A 17,954-nucleotide genomic window follows, 5' to 3' on the forward strand; every position below is an offset into this window, starting at 1 on the left:
TGAACGTCCATTGACTTGTCTACTTCTTAGCCCCGCGTCAGTCGTCTACTTTCGAACCTTGATGAGGACTGCAGCATGTGAATATTTGATAAGATGCAACCTCTCCGAGATTTTCTTTCCCAGCAGCCAAGTCACCACAATCTATCCTTTGTCATAATCGTTAACTTTCCCCATTCCCTTCACACAGTGAAATCAAATTATTACTTTGTATCCATGACAGCTACTGTACGACTCCCTTGCTGTGCCACGGATCCTGGATGTAACGCCATCCACAGTTAGCTGCTGCATCAGTAGCTGCAGCAGTTAGCACCCGCGAACCGCCGCGTGGAAGCAAACAGCCCTGGAACAATCATCGCGTCCTTTTTCCGTATAAGGTTACCCTCCATAAATTAGTCACCTTTGTGTTAAGTGCGTGTTTAATGTCCACAAAGCTTGAAATTAGCTGCAAATTCGTGAGTCATGGATTCGAAAAGTTTCTGAATATAGAAAATATTATACATCACAACATTTGCTGTAACAACTCGAATAAGTCAGACAAATTTATTGGATGCCGTCCATGACGTTTGCTGCGTTGTTACTAGCCGTCCTATAGTTTACAGTTGATGGAAACCGGGGACTCTGATGACCAGTCTCAAAGTGTAATTACCCTTTAATCTCTCTCATTCCGAGCGATCACAGAATTGGTTCAAATGGCTCTGAGCACTATGGGACTTAACATCTACGGTCATCAGTCCCCTAGAACTTAGAACTACTTAAACCTAACTAACCTAAGGACATCACACAACACCCAGTCATCACGAGGCAGAGAAAATCCCTGACCCCGCCGGGAATCGAATCACAGAATTAATCCGATGTTGCAAGAATTGTTGGCAGACCTGGTAAAGCTGAGTTATTCGTTAAGATGACCCGCAAACATCAAAGCGCGGTTACTAAACAGCCCGATAAAGGCATTCTGATCGAAATTAACTGTCATCTCAACCACAAGACGTATTTTCAAACGATTAAAGCATCTCCAGAAAATCTCACAAACTCCTCTAATTTGCATATCCATCATGCATTCCTCATGAATGGCTTTACGCCGTTTGCGATGAATTCACATAAGCAGGGATGCGTTTCATATTAACAGATGACACCTTAGCATCTCCCCATTGCTCCCTGTTATCTCGTAGTTCACTGTGACGTCGCACTTCAGATACGAATTTAGGCATAGCCTCCGTGTGAGAAATTGATTCAAATGTCCATCTGGTGCTATTCTATACAGATTGTTAGTCTGGAAACTGATCAGGAAAAACCAGCGATGTCTTCCAGGAGCAATTGCGTTTTTATTAAGCTATTTTCACCCACAAGCCGAGATATACGTCTGCGGCCACGAGCTGTCAAGATTATCGTCCGGCCCGAGGTCACACGTGAGTCCTTTGACGCAACCCTGAGTGCCACTGCCTATAAACCCGGAGGGCAGAGAAGCCTGTGGTAATAGACACGAGTTAAATCCACCACTTCGATCACAAAAGTAGGTTCCCTACGCCCATTTCTCACTCGGCGAACCATGCAGATCTGCCTGGCTACACCTGCCAAGCAGTTGCCCATTTCTTTACGTTACCCAATGCCATCTGAAAGTATCCAAATCAGTAAACTGCTGGCCGTTAGAATTGCATCACCATCAAGGCAGCACTCAACGAACCTCAGAATATCACGAAAAATACTACTGTACGAGCTTGGGTACGCGCGTGATTAGCATTTCAGTGCAACCGCTATGAATAGGTAGGAGTAAACTATCTATATTCTGTATATTACGAAAGATTTCGCAGCAGGTTTCTCATTTATAAGCAGCATTTGAATGTTACTTGTTTGTGAGAAAATCGTGTTATGTCCCGCATAAAAAGGAGAAATGCCTACCAGCACGTGTCTAAATTCGACAGCAGCAAAATCGTGGGCAATCGAGGCTGTATTTCATCATTCTGTGATATTGCTGCTCGCTTTGGTCGGGATCCTACAACTGCCACGTGAATATGGAATTGATGGGTTCACCCAACGCAATGCAGGATCTCATTAGGGCCACGCGACTATCGCCCGAAAGGAAACACTTATTGTTCGCTCGGCCGTGCGGAACCGTACTGCCGTATCACATTCCTCGAATCCGGAAATGGGCTTGTTTGCAACAAGACAAGTGTCCAAGCGGACAGTGCTACGACGTCTGAAGCACCACAGACTGTCAGAACCGCAACCATTGATGAGGTTTCCCTCGATGCAGCAGTGTCCCAGTTCTGCGTCAAGCACCATGACGGACATATCCGTGTATAGAGGCATCGAGGAGAACGAATGTTGCCGGATTACATTCGGTCATCGTCATACTGGTTCAGCACCTGACATTTGCCGTAAGCAGTTAGTCTGGACAGCACTCGTTACAGTTCGAACGTGTTACGGCCTTCGGCTGTGCACTATCTTCAAGGTTTTCGTGACGTTATCTTTCCACAAGATATCGCAAGACCGTAAGAACCTCTGCTGTCCTGGTCTTCTTCGAAACAAGGGTCCTCAGATGTTGCCTTGGTCAGCACGTTCTCCAGATCTCTCGCCCATTGAAAGCAACTGGTCACGGATTACCGAAAGATTGGCACGCCAGCACTTGCCAGTCATTGTAACAGATGATCTATGGATTTAGCATGGAATGACGTATCCATATCTGCTTAGCTGGACGTGATGCCTAGCTGGGTAAGAGCCATAGCTGCTGCCAAAGGTGACAGCTTTGTGTAGTAAAGTTCGCACCATATAAACCTCCCAAATCACCTCCAAATTACATCTTGTTTCCTCATACTCTACTGTATACGCTTGATACGTAAAATTTCGTTATTTACTATTCTGTTACCTTTGCAATTTTAGTGGCCAGCAGTGTACGAGGCGTGTTTTTTAAGTAAGTACCGTTCTGAAATTAAAAAAAAGACGTGCTAAGATATCTCCATAATTTTATTTTTACATGAAAGCCTGTACGTTGATCTACGCACTGACGCCATTACAGTCTCATTCTTCCTTGTTTACATTGTGTACTGAGTGTTTAAGATGCCTCCGATAATCGTGAGTCCCGCCGACTGTGAAGTACGGGCTGTTATAAGATTTCTTAGTGCTGAAGGCCTAAAAGCGATCGAAATTCATCCTGAGATCTGTTCAGTTTACGGAGAAAACATTATGAGTGATGGAATGGTAAGAAAGTGGGTCAGAGCATTTAAAGATAGCAGCACAAATGTGCATGATGAACAACGGAGTGGGCATCCTTCGGTCGTTAATGAAAGTTTGGTGCAGGAAGTGGACAATAAGGTGAGAGAAAACAGATGCTTTACGATTTCCTTCTTGCGGTATGACTTTCCTAATGTTTCTCGTAGTGTTTTGTATGGCATTGTGACCGAGCACTTGAATTACCGAAAATTGTGCGCACGTTGGGTACCGAAAATGTTGACGGCTGTGCACAAAACCAAACGTTTAGACAGTGCATTGACTTTCCTTGAGCGGTACCACAACGACGATGATGATATCTTAAGCCAAATTGTTACGGGCGATGAAACATGGATGACCTACGTCACACCAGAATCGAAGCAACAGTCCATGGAAGTTGAGCAAGGGCATCGTTTTGCTGCAAGACAATGCCCGTCTGCATGTGGCGAATCAGACCAAAGATCTCATCACATCTTTCATGTAAAAATAAAATTATTGACATATCTTAGCACGTCTTTTTTTAATTTCAAAACGGTACTTACTTAAAAAACACGCCTCGTATTAGCTTCAACAGTCTACGATCCTAAATTGTTGTTTAGTGAGGTCAGAAACGCTATATTGAGTTACATTATCAGCCATTTCTCTGAAAGTTTAATGGTTTACTTGTATTACATTTTATCACACGTTGTACAATGTTCATTTGGTCTGCTGTTTCCTGCATGTTGCGGCATTTTTTTTGACAGTTTGTGCTCCCGATCTAAATGAATGAAGCGGAATTACTTTATGCTTCATTATCTTTCAGCCCACTTCCTACTGACAAGTTTTAGGAAAACTTCTTGATTTCGAAAGATGTAACTTCCATTTTTACTTAATAATGAGAAACTTGCACCGGGTAAGTAGCGACGAAACGTCCTTACACACTAAGCTTGCAAAACGCTTCCAATGAACACATTTAAGTTTTTCTTGGAAGTTAGTCAATATGTTCATTAACAGAGAGTAATGAGTCGACACAACGGACAATGCAGCATGCAACGTAAGAACATAATCCTACCGAGCTTTCATACATTACGTATTTTATGCTCCTGCACCGTTAGTACACGTCAGTTTCCACAGTGGATGTTATAGGCATATACTTTCAGCCTTATACGGAATAATGTCGGGTGAATGGAAATAAAATAACTATGGACACCGTACTGTTGACGTCCCATGAACGTTTCATTTTATGCGTCTACGTTCTGCTCAGTTGCAGCTCCCCATCAAAGTTTTTAAGGGCCATCAGTTAATTCTTGGGCCTGGTGTTATGACCGTCATATTTTCTATCACAGCTAACAACGCAGTTGGTACAACAAAAGGTTCTTGCAAGGTGAATCATAAAACTGCCTTAAGCTCATAAAGAGCAATACAGTAGCAGCAGTAACGTACACAACTGACTCGCAGCAAGTAATCTTTTCAGCAAAGCTCCATCGGAGAGCTACCTTTGTTATTGAGTAAAACGAACTACTCCACAGCGATTCTGGATTACTCAGTGTATATTACTTTAGCGGAAACCAGGAAACTAAGACTGGCAATAGTAAATAGACAAAATTATAGACACAGATGTATTGTTAGAAAGTTGGCGCTGTTGTTGACGCTCTCCTGGCTGACGCTCTCCTGGCATTGCAATGTACAACAGTGTGCTTCATAAAGTTGGGTGAAAGGCTGTCGTAAAACAAGAAATACAATACACAGAAAATACCTTGTAGTTGATCGAAGCATCAATTTTTTATGCCTATGTACGTCGTGTGGGTCTGAAAATATGTGCCTTTCGGGATACATTCCAGACGAAGGAACGAAAGGAAGTCTGTGGACGTCAGATGAAGAGAAGTGCGGTGGCTGATTGAAAGTAATTGCGCGGCGCTCATCAAAGAAGATGCGAGCAGTGATGGTACGTGCACATGCCGTTATCCGGCAGTAAACATTCCTGTCCAGTCCATCACAACTTTGAATGACACCGAAAATACCGTCTCAGGTCTGAACTGTATAATACGAGAATAAAATTTTTCCCTTTGGGCACGAATCTACGTTCGGCCTTTCATCCTGGACTTCTGAATATGAGTCATTTTGGGAAGTAGGCGAATGTCTCACTTGATGGTTTCTTGCAGAAAGACATACCACACAGAACATTTGGAGACTGTTGGATTGATCGTTTGGGAAATACAGAATGGCCTGCACTCACTTGACTTAACACCTCTGGGCTTTTGTCTGCGGGGAAAATCAAAACAAGAGATATAAAAATAATACCGACGTTTCCCGAAGATATAAAATGCCGCGTAACAAGGGTCTGTGACCACATGAAATTCAACGAGTAATACTGTCTATGAAATTACAATGAAATCCAGATCTTTAGCTGCTTACAGGCGATGATAAATATCAACGGCGACGGTTGAGAATGTGTTCCCCGACCGGGACTCGAACCCGGGATCTCTTGCTTACATGGCAGACGCTCTGTCCGTCTGAGCCATCGAGGACACAGTTATTGTGCGACTTCTTCTTCTTCTTCAGTAGCTCTACAGCCCTTGGTGAGCCTTGGCTTCTTCAACAATCTTCCTCCACACTTCTCGGTTATTTGCTGCTCTTTTCCAACCCCGGACTCCCATATTGCTGATATCCATTATTACCTCATCGATCCATCTTCTTCTAGGTCTCCCTTTTCGCCTAACTGAATGGATCATACCTTTCATCATTTTCTTTGGGATTCTATCCTCTGCCATTCTCTCCAAGTGTCCTAGCCATCGTATTCGCTGTGATTTCACAAATTTTACTATGTCCCTGCCTTGTATTAACTCTTGTAATTCGGCATTGTAGCGTATTCTCCAGCCTTCTTCCTCCCTTATTGGCCCATAGATTTTGCGTAGTATTTTCCGCTCAAAGCTTCTTAGAGCATTTTTATCGTGTTCTGTCAACGTCCATACCTCTGAGCCGTATGTGATAACTGGGCGGACTAGGGAATTATATATTAGCAGTTTAGTTTTTCTTGTAACAAGGCTATTTTTGAAGAGCTGCATATTTGCAAAGTAAGCTCTGTTTCCTGCTTGTATTCTTTCCCTTATAGCCTTTCCAATACTGTTATCATTTGTTATTAGGGCTCCCAAGTAGTTAAAAGAGGACACTCCATTGAAGCATTTCCCATTGATGTTTAGGTTTTTAGGGGTTCTTCTGGCCTCAGATTGTGACATTACCATATATTTTGTTTTGTTTTCATTTACTATGAGGCTAATTTTTAAGGCTTCTGTTTCCATTGCCCGGTATGTTTCTAAGAGTGTATTGGTATTTCTTCCTACTATAGCAATGTCATCAGCGTATGCACATATCTGGCTAGTTTTCATAAATATGGTGCCTCTTTTGTTGATTTTATTTACTGCACTGTGCAGGGCTATGTTGAATAGGACAGTGGAGAGACTATCCCCTTGCTTCACACCTTTATTAAAGTCAAAGCTATCACTTGTTCTGCTAAGGACCTTTACTTTTGCTCTTGTCTCTGTCATTGTCATTCTGATTAGTCTTATTAATTTAGCACATATACCAACTTCTTTCAGTACTCTATATAGTTCTTGCCGATTTATGCTGTCAAAGGCTTGTTTGAAATCGATGAATAAGAAATGCAGATCTATATCATATTCATAGAACTTTTCCATCATTTGCCTTATCACAAATATTTGATCAGTTGTTCCTCTGCCTGGTCGAAAGCCACACTGATATTCCCCTAGTATGCCTTCTGCACACTTCTGTATCCTTTCGTTTAATATACTTGTGAAGATCTTATAAGCTGTACTTAGGAGTGTTACACATCTATAGTTTTCACATGCTGTTCTGTCCCCTTTCTTATAAATGGGGACTATTATTCCAATTTTCCAATTATCTGGCATAGTTTCTGTTTCCCATATATCTGATATTAATGTGTGCAGTTCCTTTATTACAGCCTCACCACCAGTTTTTATTAATTCAGCAATTATGCTGTCTCCCCCAGGGGCTCGATTGTTTTTTGACTTGTGCACAGCCTGGGAGACCTCTTGTAGTGTTGGCTTTCTTGTCTCATTGGTTTCATTGTCTACTTCCAGCTCCACTCTTCCCTCCTGTGCAGCTGCCTCTTCATCTTCTAGGCTGGTGCTTAGTGTATCTTTGAAATACTCTGCCCATCTTCCCACTATCTGTTCTTCCTCCCTTATCATTTTCCCATCTTTACTGGAACAGGCCGTTATTTTTGGTTGGAATCTATTCTTCATTTTGCCTATGGCATGATAGAACTTTCTTATTTCACTCTGTTCCTTTAGTTCTTCTAGTTCTTGAAATTTCTTCTTATTCCACTCTCTTTTCTTTCTCTTGCACAGTCTGTTAGCTCTTCTCCTTAATTCTCTATATTGTTCCACATTATTTCTGGTTTCTCTCTGTAGCACTTTTGTTCTTGCCCTGTTCTTTTCCTCTATTGCTGACCTGCAATCTTCATCAAACCACTCCTGGGTTCTTCTGTTCCTTCTTATGCCTATTATTTCCTCTGCAGCATCCTTAATGGCTTTGTTCCACCTTTTATCTACTCCTACTGTGGTCTCTTCATTGCTCAACTTTCTGCTTAGTGTTACTTGGTATTTTTTTACTTCATCAGGGATGTTCAGTTTGTCTGTATTCCATTTCATCATCTTTCCCATTCTGTTGCCCTTTGTTAGTGACAGTTTCTCTCTCAAGACTGATTGTATCAAAAAGTGGTCTGAATCACAGTTTGGTCCTCTGCAGCTCCGTACATCCGTAACTGACGTGGAGTGGCGTGCAGTCACTAAAATGTGGTCAATCTGATTGACTACTCCATTGGCTGCAGACTTCCAAGTACCCAGATGGATCCTTTTATGTGGAAAGCAGGTACTTTTAATAATCATATTATTCCTTGCTGCGAATTGGCATAGTAAGTCTCCATTCTCATTGTTTTCTTCATATAGTGAATATTTTCCAGAAACTTCATACGGATGTTCATTCCTCCCAATTTTTGCATTAAAATCTCCTATTACTAGCATCAGGTCATATTTAGGTACTGCACAGCATACTTTTTCCAAGTCTTCATAGAACTGTTCTTTAATTATATCCTCTTTTTCCTCTGTTGGTGCATGTGCATTAACTATTGATATATTCCTAAATTTACCTTTTAGTCTGAGTCTGCACATCCTTTCATTTATAGGTTCAAATTCTAGAAGGCTTTTCCTAACTTCCCTAGTTATTATAAACCCTGTTCCAAGTTGGCCTGTTCTTTCTTCTGGTCCACTATATACCAATGAGTACTCAGGTTTATCTATCTGCCCATTCCCCTGCCATCTTATTTCCTGTAGCCCTACAATATCATATTTGAATTTTAAAATTTCATTGGCTATTTCTTTCATTTTTCCAGGCTGAAGCATTGTCCTCACATTCCACGATGCTACTGTTAGATCCTTTACAATGACATCCAGATCTTTAGCTGCTTACAGGCGATGATAAATATCAACGGCGACGGTTGAGAATGTGTTCCCCGACCGGGACTCGAACCCGGGATCTCTTGCTTACATGGCAGACGCTCTGTCCGTCTGAGCCATCGAGGACACAGTTATTGTGCGACTGCAGGGACTTATCTCTGACACGCTCCCCGTGAGACCCACATTTCCAGCCTACTGTCCACACACTACATTTTGTAGTGCCACTGCCAACTATACTCATTACTCGCGGCAGTCAATCTACCAATTCCCGTAAGAGTTCGGGCAATGTGAGTGCATCCGAACTGAAGAAGCTCATTGGCCGGGAAGCCTTATCTGTATGAAGATGGTATCTGTTCTTTCGGACATGTCCGAAAGAACAGATACCATCTTCATATAGCAATACTGTCTGTCCAGAAACGCTTTATAGTTTCTACACGTGCTCAAGGGCGACATTTGGAACACATGAGAGGCTATGACAGTCACAATACTAAACACACGGATCGTACCTGAGTTACATGTTTACTCACATTTGGTACAGTAGGACAGATGTTGGAGACCTATTCTCCTGGCGGCGGGACAGTAATTTAGGGCGCCGTTATCTTGTTACTATTTGACTAAGGCGCACACATGTTATGCCGTTGACGTCTCTTCGAAGGCTCTTCCCGGTACCAGAGAAACCAGTCTGTGGTTCCATAAAAAGCACGAAGTCGGTTGGTCTCATGTATCGGCAGCTGTAAATGATAAATACTGTAATGTCCTGGCAGATTACAACTGTGTGCCAGACCGAAATGCGATGCTGGCAGATACATTGTCTGATCAAAAGTATCCGGACACGTATTTGTCGAGACTAATATGGAGTGTGCACACACTTCGCCTTTATAGGAGGTCACCACCAATTACAGTTGTATGAGTGGGGTACTTATTTGAGATAAGACTCAAGTTTTCTATGAACTGTTCAGCAACTGTATAATCTGTATCGAGGACTGGGAAAAGGAACCGGCAAAGAGGGGAAGAAGTCCAGTGTGTATTCTGTGCGCGTACCGGGGGCAGTCATCCCTGGTGTGGAGCTGGTCCTTCCGGATGCCATGAAGAACACAGGGTGCAGCCAACGTCTGTGCTACACTGAGGTGACAGAAGTCATGCGATAGTAATATGCACATGTACAGATGGCGGTATTCTCGCGAACACAAGATATAAAAGGGAGGTACATTGGTGGAGCTGTCATTTGCATTCAGGTGATTCATGTAAAAGGTTTCCGCCGTGATTATGGCCGCACGACGGGAATTAAAAGACTTTGAGCGCGGAATGATAGTTGGAGCTCGACACGTAGGACTTTACATTTCGAAAATCGTTAGATAATTCAATATTACGAGATCCGCAGTGTCAGCTGAAATCAGTGTGCGACGTATGACGAACATATCAATTATGACAGTGCGGCGAAATTTGGCCTTATTCGGTTATGGCAGCAGACGACCGACGTGAGTGCCGTTGCTAACAGCATTACATCGCCTGCAACGTCTGTCCTGGGCTCGTGGCCATTTCGGTTGTACCCTAGATTACTGGAAAACCGTGGCCTGGTCAAATGAGCCCAGATTTCAGCTGGTAAGAGTTGAATGTAGGGTTCAAGTGTGGTGCAAACCCCACAAATCCTGGGACCGAAGTTGTCAACAAGGCACTGTGCTAGCTTCTGGTGGCGCCATAACGGCGTGGGCTGTGTTTACATGGAATGAACTGGATTCTCTGGTCCAACTGAACCGATCAGTGGCTGGAAATGGTTATATTCGAGTGTGCTCCCTGCCGCCGTTGGATAAGCAGCTGCAGCAGCAAGTCGTATACTCCTAGCTCACTCATTTGCTACATAATTTAATTCTTAATTTCTTTGCGTGTTTTTGGTACTTGCATTGTTTAATTCATAAATTTCGGGCGTATTATAGTATTAGAGAGTTGTAGCATCGCGTTTTAGTACCTGAATAGTGTAAATTCGCTTAGTCGTCTGTCTTCTGTTTTTGTTTTGAACGGCCAGTGTCGGTTGGTCATAGTCAGTGTGCTCATTGCCGCCGTTGGATAAGCAGCTGCAGCAGCAAGTCGTATACTCCTAGCTTACTCATTTGTTACATAGTTTAACTCTTAATTTCTTTGCGTGTTATTGGTACTTGCATTGTTTAATTCATAAATTTCGGGCGTATTATAGTATTTGAGAGTTGTGGCATCGCGTTTTGCTACCCGAGTAGTGTAAAATCGCGTAGTCTCCTTCCGCCGCTGAGCAGTGTGTCAGCAGTGCGCAAGTAGCAGCATTACTGCATTTACTAGGCAATCTTGTATTTTAATAACCGTTTAAATTTTGTGTCGATTTGTTTGCGCTCTCTGTAGATTAGTTCAGACGTTCTTTGCACAACAGTTTTTAGCATGGATAGGGACTGCAACTGCTGTGTTCGGATACAGGCTGAGTTGGCATCCCTTCGCTCCCAGCTTCAGGCAGTGTTGGCTTCGGTCACACAGCTTGAGGCTGTTGCCAATGGGCGTCACTGTGGGGGTCCGGATGGGGGTTTGTCGGAGACGGCCAGCTCGTCCCACGCATCCCCCGATCGGATACGACTGTGGTTGCCCGGGATACTGCCCGCATTGAGGCTGATCCCTCACCTGTGCTAGAGTGGGAGGTCGTCTCAAGGTGTGGCAGGGGGCGAAAGACATTCCGGAGGGCTGAACGGAAGGCCTCTCCAGTTTGTCTGACGAATCGGTTTCAGGCTCTATCTCAGGCTGATACTGATCTTCGGCCTGACATGGCTGCTTGTCCTGTTCCAGAGGTTGCCCCTCAGTCTGCAAGATCCGGGCGGTCGCAGAGGGTGGGCTTACTGGTAGTTGGGAGCTCCAACGTCAGGCGCGTAATGGGGCCCCTTAGGGATATGGCAGCAAGAGAGGGGAAGAAAACCAATGTGCACTCCGTGTGCGTACCGGGGAGAGTCATTAAAGATGTGGAAAGGGTCCTTCCGGATGCCATGAAGGGTACAGGGTGCACCCATCTGCAGGTGGTCACTCATGTCGGCACCAATATTGTGTGTCGCTATGGATCGGAAGAAATCCTCTCTGGCTTCCGGCGGCTATCTGATTTGGTGAAGACTGCCAGTCTCGATAGCGGGATGAAAGCAGAGCTCACCATCTGCAGCGTCGTCGACAGGACTGACTGCGGACCTTTGGTACAGAGCCGAGTGGAGGGTCTGAATCAGAGGCTGAGACGGTTCTGCGACCGTGTGGGCTGCACATTCCTCGACTTGCGCCATAGGGTGGTGGGGTTTCGGGTTCCGCTGGATAGGTCAGGAGTCCACTACACGCAACAAGCGGTTACACGGGTAGCAGGGGTTGTGTGGCGTGGGCTGGGCGGTTTTTTAGGTTAGATGGCCTTGGGCAAGTACAGAAAGGGCAACAGCCTCAACGGGTGCGGGGCAAAGTCAGGACATGCGGGGACCAAGCAGCAATCGGTATTGTAATTGTAAACTGTCGAAGCTGCGTTGGTAAAGTACCGGAACTTCAAGCGCTGATAGAAAGCACCGAAGCTGAAATCGTTATAGGTACAGAAACCTGGCTGAACCCAGAGATAAATTCTGCCGAAATTTTTACAAAGGTACAGACGGTGTTTAGAAATGATAGATTGCATGCAACCGGCGGTGGAGTGTTTGTCGCTGTTAATAGTAGTTTATCCTGTAGTGAAGTAGAAGTGGATAGTTCCTATGAATTATTATGGGTGGAGGTTACACTCAACAACCGAGCTAGGTTAATAATTGGCTCCTTTTACCGACCCCCCGACTCAGCAGCATTAGTGGCAGAACAACTGAGAGAAAATTTGGAATACATTTCACATAAATTTTCTCAGCATGTTATAGTCTTAGGTGGAGATTTCAATTTACCAGATATAGACTGGGACACTCAGATGTTCAGGACGGGTGGTAGGGACAGAGCATCGAGTGACATTATACTGAGTGCACTATCCGAAAATTACCTCGAGCAATTAAACAGAGAACCGACTCGTGGAGATAACATCTTGGACCTACTGATAACAAAGAGACCCGAACTTTTCGACTCTGTAAGCGCAGAACAGGGAATCAGTGATCATAAGGCCGTTGCAGCATCCCTGAATATGGAAGTAAATAGGAATATAAAAAAAGGGAGGAAGGTTTATCTGTTTAGCAAGAGTAATAGAAGGCAGATTTCAGACTACCTAACAGATCAAAACGAACATTTCTGTTCCGACACTGACAATGTTGAGTGTTTATGGAAAAAGTTCAGGGCAATCGTAAAATGCGTTTTAGACAGGTACGTGGCGAGTAAAACTGTGAGAGACGGGAAAAACCCACCGTGGTACAACAACAAAGTTAGGAAACTACTGCGAAAGCAAAGAGAACTTCACTCCAAATTTAAACGCAGCCAAAACCTCTCAGACAAACAGAAGCTAAACGATGTCAAAGTTAGCGTAAGGAGGGCTATGCGTGAAGCGCTCAGTGAATTCGAAAGTAAAATTCTATGTTCCGACTTGACAGAAAATCCTAGGAAGTTCTGGTCTTACGTTAAATCAGTAAGTGGATCGAAACAGCATATCCAGACACTCCGGGATGATGAAGGCATTGAAACAGAGGATGACACGCGTAAAGCTGAAATACTAAACACCTTTTTCCAAAGCTGTTTCACAGAGGAAGACCGCACTGCAGTTCCTTCTCTAAATCCTCGCACAAACGAAAAAATGGCTGACATCGAAATAAGTGTCCAAGGAATAGAAAAGCAACTGGAATCACTCAACAGAGGAAAGTCCACTGGACCTGACGGGATACCAATTCGATTCTACACAGAGTACGCGAAAGAACTTGCCCCCCTTCTAACAGCCGTGTACCGCAAGTCTCTAGAGAAACGGAAGGTTACAAATGATTGGAAAAGAGCACAGGTAGTCCCAGTCTTCAAAAAGGGTCGTCGAGCAGATGCGCAAAACTATAGACCTATATCTCTGACGTCGATCTGTTGTAGAATTTTAGAACAAGTTTTTTGCTCGAGTATCATGTCGTTTTTGGAAACCCAGAATCTACTATGTAGGAATCAACATGGATTCCGGAAACAGCGATCGTGTGAGACCCAACTCGCTTTATTTGTTCATGAGACATAGAAAATATTAGATACAGGCTCCCAGGTAGATGCTATTTTCCTTGACTTCCGGAAGGCGTTCGATACAGTTTCGCACTGTCGCCTGATAACCAAAGTAAGAGCCTACGGAATATCAGACCAGCTGTGTGGCTGGATTGAAGAGTTTTTAGCAAACAGAACACAGCATGTTGTTATCAATGGAGAGACGTCTACAGACGTTAAAGTAACCTCTGGCGTGCCACAGGGGAGTGTTATGGGACCATTGCTTTTCACAATATATATAAATGACCTAGTAGATAGTGTCGGAAGTTCCATGCGGCTTTTCGCGGATGATGCTGTAATATACAGAGAAGTTGCAGCATTAGAAAACTGTAGCGAAATGCAGGAAAATCTGCAGCAGATAGGCACTTGGTGCAGGGAGTGGCAACTGACCCTTAACATAGACAAATGTAATGTATTGCGAGTACATAGAAAGAAGGATCCTTTATTGTATGATTATATGATAGCAGAACAAACACTGGTAGCAGTTACTTCTGTAAAATATCTGGGAGTATGCGTGCGGAACGATTTGAAGTGGAATGATCATATAAAATTAATTGTTGGTAAGGCGGGTACCAGGTTGAGATTCATTGGGAGAGTCCTTAGAAAATGTAGTCCATCAACAAAGGAGGTGGCTTACAAAACACTCGTTCGACCTATACTTGAGTATTGCGCATCAGTGTGGGATCCGTACCAGATCGGGTTGACGGAGGAGATAGAGAAGATCCAAAGAAGAGCGGCGCGTTTCGTTACAGGGTTATTTGGTAACCGTGATAGCGTTACGGAGATGTTTAAGAAACTCAAGTGGCAGACTCTGCATGAGAGGCGCTCTGCATCGCGATGTAGCTTGCTCGCCAGGTTTCGAGAGGGTTCGTTTCTGGATGAGGTATCGAATATATTGCTTCCCCCTACTTATACCTCCGGAGGAGATCACGAATGTAAAATTAGAGAGATTAGAGCGCGCACGGAGGCTTTCAGACAGTCGTTCTTCCCGCGAACCATACGTGACTGGAACAGGAAAGGGAGGTAATGACAGTGGCTCGTAAAGTGCCCTCCGCCACACACCGTTGGCTGGCTTGCGGAGTATAAATGTAGATGTAGATGTAGATACCTGGAGACCATTTGCAGTCATTCATGGACGTCATGTTCCCAGTCAACGATGGAATTTTTACGGATGGCAATGCGCCATGTCACAGGGCCTCGACTGTTTGCAATTGGTTTGAAGAGCTTCCTGGACAATTCGAATCACCCAGATCGCCCGACATGAATCACATCGAATATTTATGGGGTATTATCGAGAGGTCAGTTCGTGTACTAAATCCTGCACTGACAAGGCCTTCGCAATAATGGACGGCTATACAGGCAGAGTGGCTCACTATTTCTGCAGGGGCTACCAACGACTTGTTGAGTCCATGCTACGTCGAGTTGCTGCACGGGGCGAGGCAAAAGAAGGTCCGACACACTATTAAGATATATTCCATGCCTTTCATCACCTCGGGTTAGCACACTGGACTCGCATTCGGGAGGACGACGGTTCAATCCCGCGCCCGGCCATCGTAATTTAGGTTTTCCGTGATTTCCCTAAATCGTTCCAGTCAAATGCCGGGATGGTTCCTTTGAAAGGGCACCGCCGAATTCCTTCCCCGTCCTTCCATAATCCGATGAGACCGACGACCTCGCTGTTTGGTCACTTCCCCCAAACAATCCAATCCAATCATCACCTCGGTGTAATGTTGTGTGTTACTTCGGATCAAAAGAGATTATCTCTGATTTCTGGAGATTATCTGAAGTAGTAAAGACGGCCAGTCTTGCAAAATGAAAGCAGAGCTCATCATCTGTTGCATCTTTGACAGGACCGACTGAAGGCACTTGGTACAAAGCCGAGTGGAGGGTGTGAATCAGAGGCTTAGATGGTTCTGAGACCATGTAGACTGCAGATTCCACGGCTTGTGCTATATGATGGTAGTTTTTCGGGTTCTGCTTAATAACTTAACGGCCATTACACTCAGGGCGTGGCTACGCAGGAAGAGATTTTTTAGGTTAGAGTGTAATGCGAAATTATAGAAAGTGCGTCAGTCTAAAAGGGTGTGGTATCGTGACTTCCGATACCACAGTGCGTCTGTCCTGACTTAGAAGTTGGCAGAAACTCACGTGACTGCACCGCCAATCTGCGGGCGGCGCGAGACACGCCTCCTCAGCTAGCACAGCCGCTGTCGCCACGAAGACGACTTTTAGGACGCCGCACTGACCTCTAATCTAGTTTGTCTGCCAGTTCAGCCCTGTCTGTTTCTTCTCTCAGCATCTGATGTTACTGCTGATTTCGAATCGGTCTAATTCACGGGCTTTCATTGGATGTTGCTCTAGACTTGCTGTTATTCAAGTTACAAGTTTATCAAACAATATATGTGCATCTTATTATTTTTCTCTCCGTTATAAAACTTGTCAATACCTTGTCATCCTCCTCCGGGACGACCAAAGAGAAATTATCTCCAAGTGCTAATAGAAAGCACTGAAGCTCAAATCGTCGTTATAGTTACTGAAAGCTGGCTAAAGCATGAGATAACTTAAGCTGAAATTTTTTACAAAGGACCTAATCGTATTCATAAAGGATAGGTTAAATACAATTGGTGGTAGTGGGTTTATTGCTGTCAGAAGTAGTTTAACTTGTAGTGAAATTGAGTTAGAAAGTTCTTGTGAGTTAATCTGGCTAAAGGTTTTTCTTGACAACGGTTCAAATGGCTCTGAGCACTATGGGACTTAACATCTGAGGTCATCAGTCCCCTCTTGACAATGGAAATAAATTAATAGCTGGTTCCTTTTTCCAACCCTCAACACAGATTATACAGTTGCTGAACAGTTCAAAGAAAACTTGAGTCTTATCTCAAATAGGTACCCCACTCATACAACTGTAGTTGGTGGTGACGTCAATCTTCTCTCCATATGTTGGCGATGATGCATGTTTTAAGTCGATGGTAGGTATAAAACGTCGTCCGAAATAGTACTGAATGCTTTCTCCGAAAATTATTTTGAACAATTTGTTCAGGAGCCCATTCGAAGTGTAAATGGTTGTGAATACATACTGTATCTCTTATCAACAAATAATCCTGAGCCAAAAGGAACATCATGACAGATACAGGAATTGGTGACCACGAAGTCGTTGTAGCAAGACTGAATATCGTAACATCTAAATCCACCAAAAGTAAACGCAAAATCTATCTATTTAAGAAAGCAGATAAAAATTCGCTTGACGCCTTCCTAAGTGACAGTCTCCACTCCTTCCAACCAGCTTATGAAAGCGTAAATCAGATGTGGCTCAAATTAAAAGAAATAGTATTGTCAGCATTGAGGAATATAGGCCAAATAAATTAATAAGAGGTGGTACTGTTCCCCCATGGTACACAAAACAGATCAGAACACTGTTGGGTAAGCAACGAAGGAAGCGTACCAAATTTAAAAGAACACAAAATCTCCAAGACTGATGATGTTTTACTGACGTTCGAAACTTGGTTCGGACTTCAATGCGAGATACGCCAGGTTTCCACAGTGAAATTCAGTCTCGAAATCTGTTAGAAAATCCAAAAAATGCTGGTCGTATTTATAATACTCCAGGCCAAGACACAACAAATGCCTTCACCGCACGGTAACAATGGTAATGTTACCGGTGGCGTGCCACTAAAGCACAGTTATTAAACATGGTTCGGTAGCGTTCTCGCTTCCCACGCCCGGGTTCCCGGGTTCGATTCCCGGCGGGGTCAGGGATTTTCTCTGCCTCGTGATGATCGGGTGTTGTGTGATGTCCTTAGGTTAGTTAGGTTTAGGTAGTTCTAAGTTCTAGGGGACTGATGATCATAGATGTTAAGTCCCATAGTGCTCAGATCCATTTTTAAACATGGTTTTTCGAAATTCCTTCACAAAAGAAGACGAAGTAAATGTTCCAGAATTCGAATACCCACACCGTAGTCGCGCCGGGTTGCATATACAATGCAGCAACGCCCGCAAACGGAAACTGTTTAATCTCCTTATATACAAATGATTTTGGGGACAATCTGAGTAGTGCTCTTAGATAATTTCCAGATGATGCTGTCAAATACCGTCTCTTAAAGTCATCAACTG

General features: G+C 43.9%; 2 non-coding genes across 2 annotated transcripts; both read right to left on the minus strand.

The window, feature by feature from the left end:
• Positions 1–5,637: 5,637 nt before the first annotated feature.
• On the minus strand, positions 5,638–5,711 carry Trnat-ugu (transfer RNA threonine (anticodon UGU)). Its single transcript has one exon. It is a non-coding gene; the product is annotated as a tRNA-Thr (tRNA).
• Positions 5,712–8,730: 3,019 nt separating this feature from the next.
• Trnat-ugu (transfer RNA threonine (anticodon UGU)) lies at positions 8,731–8,804 on the minus strand. The gene has a single exon. It is a non-coding gene; the product is annotated as a tRNA-Thr (tRNA).
• Positions 8,805–17,954: the final 9,150 nt, after the last annotated feature.

The sequence above is a fragment of the Schistocerca cancellata genome, chromosome 4, assembly GCF_023864275.1.
Source record: "Schistocerca cancellata isolate TAMUIC-IGC-003103 chromosome 4, iqSchCanc2.1, whole genome shotgun sequence".
NCBI classification, from domain to species: domain Eukaryota; kingdom Metazoa; phylum Arthropoda; class Insecta; order Orthoptera; family Acrididae; genus Schistocerca; species Schistocerca cancellata.